The sequence below is a fragment of the Diceros bicornis genome, unplaced genomic scaffold (assembly GCF_020826845.1).
Source record: "Diceros bicornis minor isolate mBicDic1 unplaced genomic scaffold, mDicBic1.mat.cur scaffold_196_ctg1, whole genome shotgun sequence".
Classification (NCBI taxonomy): Eukaryota; Metazoa; Chordata; class Mammalia; order Perissodactyla; family Rhinocerotidae; genus Diceros; species Diceros bicornis.
The window spans coordinates 529235-542073 of NW_026691087.1; the positions used below are offsets into that span (position 1 = coordinate 529235).

At 38.9% G+C, this 12839-nt stretch overlaps 1 long non-coding RNA gene across 1 annotated transcript; it reads left to right on the forward strand.

Annotated features, from left to right (window-relative positions):
* The first annotated feature begins 8208 nt into the window (after positions 1 to 8208).
* On the forward strand, positions 8209 to 11941 carry LOC131402629 (uncharacterized). The gene is made up of 3 exons (XR_009218829.1): positions 8209 to 8489; positions 8610 to 8714; positions 11667 to 11941. It is a non-coding gene; the product is annotated as an uncharacterized LOC131402629 (long non-coding RNA).
* Positions 11942 to 12839: the final 898 nt, after the last annotated feature.

The window sequence follows — 12839 nt, forward strand, 5'->3', positions numbered from 1 at the left end:
TGAATTTCTGAGGGTTCATAAATTTCCCCGATGTCCAACTATGCTGACAAACATCATATGATGTCAGGGATACCAAAAACGATCCAAAGCTTTAAAATGCCCTCTCTGCCAGGCCAGCTGGAAACTTTATTACTCAAATCTGAAGCACTCTGGTATCTATCAAATCCCATACATCCCACTCTAATGGCAAATATCACCAATACTTAATAGTACAGAGTAACTTAAAACCACATAAAAGGACTGTTCTAACGTGAGGCTTTTACACCAAGTACTACACCGTATGTGTAGTTTTTTCTTAAGCATAAATGGCAGCAGGTCAGGTGGAGCCACCATAATTGTTGAAGGCTTAGTTAAAAATGGCTGTCCTGATAGACATTTGATATCCTAGACAAAGTCAGTCATGCTATTTAAATTTTACATGTGAAAAATTCTGGCCATCACAGAAGATTACCAAGTACCAAAGGCTTTAAAAAGAACACTTACAGTCTACTCACACTGGTATATAAAACGGTACCCAAGGTTCTAAAAAAGAGATCACTAGCTATAGCATACAAAGCTGAAGAAAATATAAAATCTTGTCAGATGCAATGACATGTTTTAATCTGTTAGGAGATAATGAAGCAATGTAGCAATATTATTATGTTGCTATTTGCTCAAAATAGCCATACGACTTTTTATAAAATCAGTTTCTAAAAGGATTTCCTTCACTCTCTTTCTAAAAAGCTACTATCTGCTCATTTTACCCACTGCTTGCCTCCCTTGCCACTCTTTCACAATCACCTTGCAACCTACTCTGCCTCCAGGCTACTGCCCCTCCACCCCACTAACTCTTCAGGACCTCTGAACCCCTGGCCATGGACTAGGGGCCTATCTCACTCTGACGCCTCCGGCAGCACCAGTGGCTTCTCATCTCTTCAGGGATTTCCTCCCACCTCTCTAGAACTGACTCCCCTTTCTCCTTAACATCCATGCTTCTTAAGGTTTCTGTTGGAGGCACTTGAACTCCATACAAAGCTCCAGGGATTTCAACTTCACACTCATGACGTGAAGTATTCTGCTAATGTTCTCAAATCTCCTTCCAAAAGACTTCTGCCCTGAGCTTTACACATATCCATCTAACTGCTTCACGGACTTTCCTCCTCTCAGGTGTCCTGTGACCCCTCCAACTCAGTATCTCCAAAATGAACCTCAATTTCTACCTTGTCCTCACCCCAACCTTCTCTACCCCCACTGCTTGCTGTCTCATGAACGGCCCAACCACACTCACAACTGCCTAAGCCAGACTGGACTTCTCACCTAAGCACTCACTCCATCATATGTCATCAATTTCCAAGTGCTTTATTATTTTATTTCTTTCTTTTATGTTTAATTGCTTATTCAGAGCTGCAACCCTCTGCCTAGACTGATGCTATCTAACCCAGAGGCCCCTACACTCCACTACCAGAGTACAGAGTTCCTAGGTCTTCACCTGACTTCCACAGCATCAACATTTCCTCTAAAACATGGCATCCACTAGCTCATTCCAAGCATCCTTCCAGTCTTGGAACCCTCATTTCACATCCCGTTGATCAGACACGTGTTTGGATTTTTATCTTAATCAGGATTATGAAGAGAGAAAAAAATTACAGTGCAATTCACACAGTGTGCAATACACAGTTCCACACAGCAAGCATCACAGCCTTTATAAAATAATCAAAGCACTGGCCACTCATGATTACATTGGCGTTTGATACACTATAACAACGCACTCAAAGAGGTTAAAAGTACAATCACAGGATCATCACAGCCTATTAGAGACAGGAGCAATTTAGCTACTGCAATAGAAACATTTTACCTCATCATCCTTTCTCTTTTTAAAAATGCTATCCTCAACTTCACCAACTGCTAACATGATCATCTGTACTCTTTGCAGACTGACATAACCACTTTCTGTAAGGTAACCCTGTAAGTGATGAAATACATGTAAAATGATCTTCTTATAAAAGCAAATACTTCTGTTTTGAAATTATTCAAGAATGAACTCACCCCAGTTTTGTGAACCACATTTTTGTATATGTTAACCAAACGGTCAATTGCACCTTCCCTGCCACCAGGAAACAAACATTATGTATTAGGACCAGTACGCACTGTAAGCAAGAAGGCTACAACAGTAGTTTAAAAACCCACACAAACACACATACCGAATCTCTAACGACGGCAGGTGAGGAAGGAAGTCATTTCCCACAAAGAAGCACATGAAGACCCAGTCATCAGTGCTCCTCTCGACATCAAATGTGAACGGTAGGCTGGCCATGGTGAGCTCTCTTTCCAAATACTACAACCAAAAAGGAATGCTGCCATTAAAGCTATGAAACGGCACTCTGCTTTAGAGGGCTGATTCAAGTGATTATTGCCACATACCTCACGAAGAACAGTAAGACGAAGGAAGATAAACTCTCCTTCTGCACAAGGAAGACTATCTGCAAGTTCATCGTGCTGCAACAAAAGGAGTAAAGATTAAACAAGTCTACTCTAAACCCTGTAATTTTTTTCCAGCCAAACGAACATTATAGCTTTTTTTAAAGCAAGATCCATTTTAATATTACAAGTACTAAATAAAAAAAGAACTCACCAAACCATTTTAAAAATAAAAATTACCCATAATCCCAATCATACCTAGACCAGGGATCGGCAAATGTTTTTTGCAAAGGGCCAGATAGTAAATATAGATATTTTAGCCTGTGCAGGACACACAGGGTCTCAGTTGCATATTCTTTCATGTTTTATTTCATTTTTACAACCTTTTAAAAATATAAAAACCAAGGCCGGCCCCCTGCATAGTGCTTAAGTTTGGCATGCTCTGCTTTAGCGGCCAGGGTTCGCAGGTTCGGATCCTAGGTGTAGACCTACACTACTAGTCAGCCGTGCTGTGGCGGCAACCCACATATAACATAGAGGAAGACTGGCACAGATGTTAGCTCACGGCTAATCTTCCTTTAAAAGTAAAAAATAAAAAAAAAAAGTAAAAACCATTCTTAGCTCATAGGCCAAATCTAGAGGGCTGGAGTTTACCAATCTCTGACAGATAGCCAACCAGTATTTTGATGTGTATGCCTCTAGACCCTTCTCTGTGAGCATACAGTATATTTCTTACCTGCTCTTTTCACTCACTATGTCTTTTAAAGAGGTACCATATTCTTAAAACAGATAGAAACTTCTTTAGAGACTGGATATAATCAAGTGAACCCAAAATATGCAGAAACTAGGAGTAACTTAAAAGTATCAAGAAGTTTCAAGTATCAACAAGTTTAATATATTTGATTTGTAGTTCCTTTTAAGAATAACCATTTGAAACATTACTTGTACAAACAAATCATGTGCCATGGACATTATTACCTATGAGACTTAAGCCTCGTATACTTACAAGCTGTGTTAGAAAAAGTGGAGAGTAGAAAGAATGAGCACACGCATGCTTTTGAATGTGTCTTTAAAGAGTTTTCAAAGACACATTTCTATGAGAGGGAACAGAGAAAGTAGGTAAAAAATCTAATCAAAAATAGTCTTCTCTTTATTTTAAAAATGAAGCAACCTGAATATATTTAATGCTGTTCAATTATACACTTAAAAATAGTTAAAATGGTATATTTTGTATTATATATTACAACATAAATGTACCTTGAAAATATAATGCTAAGCGAAAGAAGCCAGCCAAAAAAAAAACCATATACTATATGATTCTATTCACAGGAAAGTCAGAATAGGGAAATCTGTAGAGACAAAAAGTAGCTTAGTGGTTGCTCAGGGATGGGGTAAACAGGGTAGGGGATAAAGGGATGGTAGCTGAAGGGTTCAGGCTTCTTTTTGAGGTGATGAAAATATTCCAAAATTTACTGTGGTGATGGTTACACACCTGCGAATATATAAAAAAACCCAGTGAATTATAAACTATAAATGGGTGAATTGTATGGTATGGGATCATATCTCAGTAAAGAGATATGAGATCATATCTCAAAAAAAAATTGAGATATGGAATCATATCTCAATAAAGCTGCCTAAAAAATGTAGTAGCCAGCTCCAAAAAAAAACATCATACTGAAGAAAGCAGAATGTAGGGTCAGGGAGCAACATCGCTTTTGTTCATTATGAATCCTTCCTGCCCTTAAAGCCATGCCTGCATGTTTGCAAAAAAAACAAACAAAAAAAGGACTAAATGAAGTAGATGAGTGGAGTGACAGGAAAAAAGCAGGGTAGGAAACCTGGATTTCACCACATGAAAAGAGCACAATTCTACACTATGCAATGTCACCAAAAATTAGACATAAAAATATCCTCACTTATACCTGGACATACAAACTACTAAAAACTAACTTACCAAATAAATTTCTGAAACATCAAATGAGTCTGTGTTAAGGCTTTGTTTGAAGAACTTAACTTGTATTAATTGATTTAACCCACACAACCACCCTATGTGGTACATATATAGCTGATCTTCATTATTTACAAGTTCCATATTTGTGAATTCACCTACTCACTAAAATTTTTTTGGAATCCCAAATCAGTATTTGCAGCATTCTCATGGTCATTCGCAAACATGAGCAGAGCAGTGAAAAATTTCAGTCTATCAACACACACGTTCCAGTTGAGGTCAAACAAGGTGACACTCTGCCTTATTTCAGCTCTCATACAGAAATGACCAGAGGATAGAGATGGTAGGGAGCAGTGTGGTGTAATGCAAGAAGCTCCAGTTCTTTCAAGTTTAGGAGAGTTTAAGTCATTTTCCCAAGATCAGAAAGCTAACGAATGGAGGACTGCATGAGCCAAGGACACAAAGTGAAGAAATTGATGGTTGAATGAATTAATAGTTAAAAGTCTAAAAAAAGAGATAAAACGAGATCATAAAAAATACTTAAACCAAAAGAAGAAGAAATGGAGAATGGAAACAAAAAACAGATGAGACAGAATACAAACAGTAAGATGACAGATTTAAATCTAACCATATCAATAATCACATTCAACGTAAATGTTCTAAATGCCCCAATTACAAGGCAGAGATTGTGAAAACAGTGTGGCAGTTCCTCAAAAAGGTAAACATGGAATTACCATATGATGTAGCAATTCCACTCATAGGTATATACCCAAAGAAATGAAAGCAGGAATCACTCACAGGTATACACCCAAAGCATTGATGTGGCATACAGATACTGGTCCACCAATGATCACAGCAGCATTATTCACAATAGTCAAAAGGTAAAAATAACCCAAGTGTCCAAACAAAATGTGATAAACACATACAATGGGATATTATTCAACCTTAAAGAGGAATGAAACTCTGATATATGCTAAACATGGATGAAACTAGAAAACATGCTAAGTGAAATAAGCCAGACACAAAATGCCAAATACTATATGATTCCACTCATCTTAGGTACCTAGAATAGGCAAATTCATAAGACAGAAGGTAGGGGAGAAGGGAGAACGGGGAATTATTGTGTAATGGGTATAGAGTTTCTGTTTAGGATGATGAAAAAGTTACAGAAATGAAGAGTCACAATGGTTTCACAATATTGTAAATGTACTTAATGTCACTGAATTCTAAACCTTATAATGGTTAAAATGGCAATTTTTATGTTGCGTATATTTTGCCACAATAAAAAAAAAAGGGCAGAGATCATCAAACTATAAAAAAGCAAGACCCAAGTGTATGTTGCCTACGAAAACAAACACTTTAAATGTAAAGACACAAACAGGCTAAAAGTAAAAGGATGGAAATAGAGCATGCTAGCACTAGTCAAGATCTGGCTACATTAATATGGGACAAAGTAGACTTCAGAGCAAAGAATATTACCAGGGATAAAGAGGACCACTTTATAATGATAAAGGAGTACATTCATCAAGAAGACATAACAATCCTAAGCATTTATGTACCTAATAAAAGAGCTTCAAAATGCAAGGAGCAAAAAACAATGGAACTAAAAGAAGAAACAGACAAGTCCAAAAAATTATAATAGGAGATTTCCACACTCCTACCAATAACTGACAGAACAAGGAGACAGAAAATCAGTAAATGTTGTTCAAGTCTTTCATATCCTATCAACAAACGTGATAACATTTATAGAACACTCCACTCAATACCAGCAGCACATATATCTTTTTAAAGTCAAAATGAAACATTTACCAAGACCATATCCTGGGACATACAACAAATCAGATAAGCTTTTAAAAGATTCAAATTATGCAAAGCATGTTCTCTGACAGGGGAACTAAATTAGAAATCAATAACAGAAAAAAAGTCTGGAAAATCCCCCAAATATTTGAAAATTAAATAATACTCTTCTAATAACACGTCATAAAATTTTTCTTGTTTGATTAGAAATTTGTCAACTATCCTTTTTTTCTATAACTGTTCAGCGTAAGGAGCCAGCACAGTTTACTTAAATCACCCCTCATTTATGGACATTTAAGTTATTTCTGACTTGTTTTTTTTTTTTGCTATTATAAACAGTATTGTCTTGAACATCCTTGTAGGTAAATTTTCTTCCACATCTGTGGTTATTTAATCATAACACTAGGCATGAAATTGCCTGACTCAAAGGGTAGGTTGGATTGTAACACTTTTAGTGTATATTGCAAATCGTTTTCCAGAAAAGTTATTTCCATTCACAAGAGTGCTTGTTTACCTCCAGCTTTGCCAGCATTAGGGTTTATCATTTTTGTTGTTTTGCTGATTTAATAGATGAAATACACTATCTCGTTATTTTACCTTCATATATATTATTCTATCATACAGAGGTGGGACTTTTTCGTATTCTTATAGAGCATCTGTGTTTCTTAATTTCACCATTCAACTAATGTTCATTTTAAGAACCCACCCAAACCAGACATTGTCTAGGTTTTATTGTCGGTAACCTAATGATGGTCCCTTGTTTGTTTTCCCGTCAGAGTCCAATCCTTCATCCATCTTAAATATTTTTTTCTAAAAATTACTTTTTAAAAATTAGTGCAAAAAGTTAGAATAAAGTTAATGTATGCCATGGCAAGAATAATTAAGCATTAAAAAAGGAAACACCTGAAAACTAATTCCTTCTCTCTTCCCTGACTCCTCAGGTCCCCAGATCTCTCCCACCTCAAGCAACCATTATCACCTGAATTGAGCTTCCTTCCAGAATATTCTATACTTACACATCCATCTTCTATTACATAAATGACAGGATACTGTACATATTATTCTGCGCTTGGTTTTTTCCACATAATAGGTAGCTTATTTCATATCAGTACTTAAGGTTAAAAACAACTAACAAAAATGTTTATTTTGTGCCAGACATTGTTCTAAGCACCTTTAGGTCTAATGCTATCTCATTAATTGGTAGAACAAGCTTATAGGGTAGGCATTGTGTTGTCATCCTTATCTCAAAGTGAGGAAACTGAGGCACAGTGATGTTAAGTAACCTACTAAGGCCGCAAAGTTAGTGAATGGATCAGAATTTAAACACAGGCAGTCTGACCCAGAGCCTTACCCACTATAGTATATTGTCACTCTCATCTCATTTTAAAAAACAGTTGTATAATCTGATTTCTGTCTCTATGGATTTGCTCATTCTGGACATTTCATATAAATGGAATCATATGCTATGTGGACTTTTGTGACTGGCTTCTCTCACTGAGCATCATGTTTTCAAGGTTCATCCATGTTGTAGCGTGTGTCAGTGCTTCACTCCTTTTCATGGCTGAGTAATATTCTGCTATATGGATGGACCACGTTTTGTTTATCCAGTCATCTGTTGATGGACATTTGAGTTGTTTCTAATTGGGGGAGAAGGAAATGGGGGATGACTGCTTAATAGGTACGGGGATTCTTTTTGGGGTGATAAATGTGTCTGGGAACTGGATAGTGGTGATGTTTGTACAACACTGTGAATATGCTAAATACCACCGAATCGTACTTTAAATGGTTAAAATGGTGAACTTTATGTTATGTGAGTTTTACCTCAGTAAAAAAAAGAAGGCTTCATGGTATTTCATTGTATGGCTTCATTGTTCATTTAACGTGTTCTAAAATCTTGGACACATGGGTCCTTCTAGCCTTTCATTACTAATGAAAATATTGCATTAAATACATGTGTCCACACATCTTTGTGCCGATGTGTATCTGTAGGCCAATAGCCTTTTAAATGCCTATAGGATTCGCTTTCCCTACACCTAGGCTTGGAGGCTCCAGCCCACGTTTATTTCCATCTAGGTGGTGGGTCACATGGTGGCAGCCTCAGACCATTCCTGGGAGTGTGTCCCATGAGGACAACAGCCACCTCCCAGAACCTTATCCTCTGCAAACCTTCTCCTCCAGGTTATTGACATTCAAGGCATTTGCCCAGCTCTTCATCTTGGGGAGCTCCCGGGTGTTGGGCATTTTCCAGATTGGACCCTTGGCTGGTATCATGGCCTACCTGTTCACCATCATCAACAGCCTGCAGGGGGCCTTCATCTTCCTCATTCACTGTCTGCTCAACCGCCGGGTATGTAGCTGCTGCCCTCGCTGTCCCTGATGCCCCTCCTTCCAGGGGACATGCCTGTGCCAGCATACTTCCCTGCATCTGGGAGTGATTCATCTCCCCGTGATGTGTCTCCATCTCCAGGTACGGGAAGATTACAGAAGATGGATTACCAGGAAGACCACACCCGGATCCCAGTCCCAGACATCAGGGGTCATACTGACATCCTTTGCCTTCACTTCCAAAACGGTGAGAGACTGTGTGTTTTATGAAGGTTCTGGTCAAACAGAATACTTGCTTCTTAGCAATCCTGACACCACCATGTGTTGAGTGTCTACTGTGAGTTAAGTGTGTCCATGTACATTAGCTCATTTGATGGAGGGTGGGGTTTAAGAGTGGAGGTTCAGGAGCCAGGCTGCCTAGGGTTAAATCCCAGCTCTGCCTCTTAGGAGCTGTGTGATCTAAAAAAGATAAACTCATGGGGGCTGGCCCCATGGCCTAGTGGTTAAGTTTGGTGTGCTCCGCTTTGGTGGCCCAGGGTCGGCTCCCAGGTGCAGACCCACACCACTCGTCAGTGACCATGCTGTTGCAGTGCCCCACATACAAAATAGAGGAAGATTGGCAACAGATGTTAGCTCAGGGTGAATTTTCCTCAAGCAAGAAAAAAAAGATAAAATCGTGACTCATACAGATATAAAATGAGCATACATTAAGGATTTTATTCCACTCATCAATCAGTGAAAGAACCAGGCAGATGTTATAACTGGCTCAAAAGAGAACACAAAGAACAGACATATATGTATATAATATATAATATATACAATGTATACAACGTATACATAATACATCATACACATAATGTATACAACGTATACATAATACATAAAACACATATAATGTATACAACGTATACATAATACATAATATACATATAATATGCATACAGTGTATACATGATATATATTATATATTGCATAATATATATGCAATTTATCCAATGTATATCATGTATACATAATACATAATACACATATAATATATACAATGTATACATAATACATAATATATATTACATAATACATGTATATGTCTGTTCTTTGCTGTTCTCTTTTGACCCAGTTATAACATCTGCCTGGCTCCCTCATTGATAATTATATATACATAATATATATAATATAATGTTTAATTATATATTATATAATTATACGTATAATTATTAATATTATAAAATACATATAAAATTTCATATACCTATATGTTATATATGTATTACATATATATGCATTATAATACCTATGAATTATAATACATACATATAATTTCAGGAATATTGAAATGAATGTGCAAATGGACGCAAAACTGTTTTTTCCATGGAATTATTTTGCATCTCTGTCAGTTATTTAAAATTTACAGAATTGTAAAATATCTCCCACATAGATCAGAATTGGACAACCTGGAGATGTGTGCTCTGACAATACATCATTTTCCATGGAAGTACTCATTTTTCTCTACACCATAGATCTCATCCAGTCTCACAGCCATAAACACCATTTATTAGCAATGACCCCAAAATATTAAACAATGTGCAGTCCAGCTCCTTCTCCTGAATTCTACACTCATATAACCAACCACCTACCAAGTGCCCCCACTGAGATGTCTAACAGATGTCACAAATGTAACATGTTCCAATCTGAGCTTCTGATCCCCCACCTCTCATATCCATGGAGGGTTCCCTATCCTTCTATTGCTCAGCACAAGGCCATGGAGTTATCCTTGACTCTGCCTTTCTTCTTACCCTCCATCTCTGATCCATCAGCAAATCCTGTTGACCCTTCCTCAGAATGTATCCAGAATCTGATCGCCTGTCTGTTCCTTTGTTGCTTCTATTCTGTTCCAAGTCCTATTGTCTGTAGCCAGGATTATGGAAATAGCCTCATAAAGGGTCTTTCTGCTTCCCCTCTTGCCTTTTCCCTGCCCCACCTTTGGTCTGTTCTCCTTGCAGCAGCCAGAGGGCGCCTGTGAACTCCTGAGTCAGGTCACATTCCTTCTCTGCCTACAACCCTCTATGGCTCCCACCTTACTCAGTAAAAGCCAAAGTCCTCCTGATGGCCCACAAGGCCCTGTACGATCTGACCCTCTTTTCCTCCTTGACCTCATCTTCTGTTAATCTCACTTCCCTCTGCTCCACCCACGCTGGCCTGCTCAGGATTCTTCAGACACGCCAAGCTCACTTGCTCTTTAGGAATCTTGACCTGGATGCTCACTCTGCCTTGAATGTTCTTGTCCTGATACCCACATCGCCAACTCCCTCACCTCCTTCAAATCTTTGTTCCAATCATTTGTTATCAATAGTATTTCCTCTGGCAACTCTATTTCGTACTGCCTCCTTTTCTCCTACCCTGACATTCATGCTTCTCCTGCCCCTAATCCTGATTTTCTTTTCATAGCGCTTGCCACTTCCTAACATGCTATAACTTCCTTATTTATTTATGGTCTTCCATCTCACACTAGAATGTCTTATTTTTTCACTGACATATTCCAAGCTCAAGTAACTAAGATCCAGTGGCTTAATTAAATAGGGAATTATTTTTTTTGCAAGAATAGAAGCCCAGAGTTAGGTGTTGCTGGTATTGGTTCTATTGCTCAGTGGTATTATAAAGGATTTAGGATCTTCCCAGTTTTCCAATCCACTAGCAGCATGTTGGCTTTTCATCAAAATGTTTTTTATGGTTGCAAGGTGGGTACCATAGCTCCAGACATCACGACCATGTTCAAGGCAGGAAGAAGAGGGATGGGGCAGAAGCAGCAGCCTCTCCTTTCATGCCTCTCCCTTTAACAGGAAACAGAAGCTTTTCCCAGAAACCCCTCAGCAGATTTCCCTTTCATCTAATTGGTCAGAACTGCATCACATGACCACTCCTAGTTACAAAAGAATTTGACAAAACAAGTATTTGGCTTTCTAGCTTCTAGAACGAGAGCTATCAGTGGTGAAGAGGTTAAGAATGGCTTTTGAGTTTGCCTGCAGTGCCTTCCACGCTAGAGATAATCACTGTTAACATTTTAAGGTTTATCCTTCTAGTCTGTGTTGCTATATTTCTCTCTCTCTGTATTTATAAGACCCATGCCCCTATAGATATGACCCCTGGGATCATGTTTGTACTAATCTTGGTACTGATTCCAGTTCTGATTTCTCTCTCACAGGGTTAAAGCTCTTTCTTGCTTTCAAATACGCTATGAAGCAACATTTGAGGACAGCAGGTGCCGGCAGGAGCTGACGCTGAAATCTTCTCTTCATGACTTAATGTGGAATTGCAGATCTCACCAGCCCCAGGACTCTCTGGGTGATTCAGAGCACTGATGGGTGGGGCGTTCTTCCCACGTTCCATGCGCTGGTGAGAAACAAGACTTTCTGTTCCAGATTAAGATTTTATCTTCTATGTTCTGCAGCCCTTTGAATTTCCAGAGTGTTGAGGAAATAATAGATCCTAGTGCAATGGCATGACCAAGAACATCTGGCTACCGTTTTGTTTTCTCCTAAGTTCTTTGGCGTGTGGCTGCAAGCCTGCCTCTCCAGCGCCTGTCACAGAGTATGGAAACGGCTTCAGGAAATGGCTTGTCTTCTGACCGACTGGCTTACCCTTTAACAAAGACTCCTCCTGCCTGTAAAGAAATGGCCAGTAAGACTGTAACGAGAGCCCCAGGGGATAAACAAAGCTCACTGACATGGACGCCACTTTGGCACAAACACTTAAAAGAGTTATGTTGGTAAGCAGGAGCGGTCGATGGAGCAGAATTCCAGCGTTTCACAGAGAGTTGAAGGACTTGATGACAAAGCCTTTGGAAATATTTTGGTTTCCTGGAAACTTTCCGGGAACCAACGTCTCCTTTCCTTCCAGGAACTGTTTTGTGACTTGGCTAGGATTTGCACTGCTCACAAAGTTATCATCATCCTGCCTTGCTCTTCGTCTCCCATAAAGTGTTGAGTGGCAAGGAGAGAAGAAGGAAAATTTAAAATGTACATATCCTCCCTTCCATGGCCACTCTCCAGCCTACCTCCTCAAAGTGTGGTCCGTGGACCAGAAGCATCAGCATCCCTTTGTTAGAAAAACAGGATCTCAGGCCCCACTCCAGTTCTGCTGAACCAGAACCTGAGGTTTAATGAGATCCCCGGGGGATTTGTGTTGTGCGTGAGTGAATGCTCTAGAATATTCTTCTGTTTTCCATGCTTATACCAGAGCTTGTTTTTAAAACTAGAAAGGAAAACATATTCTTGGCTTTAGGACTTTGCATCTGCCATTCTCTCTTCCTAGGACACCTTTCCTCAAAATTGGGCTAATTTTTGCCCTCTCTTTGAGTCTCAGCTTAGTCATCACT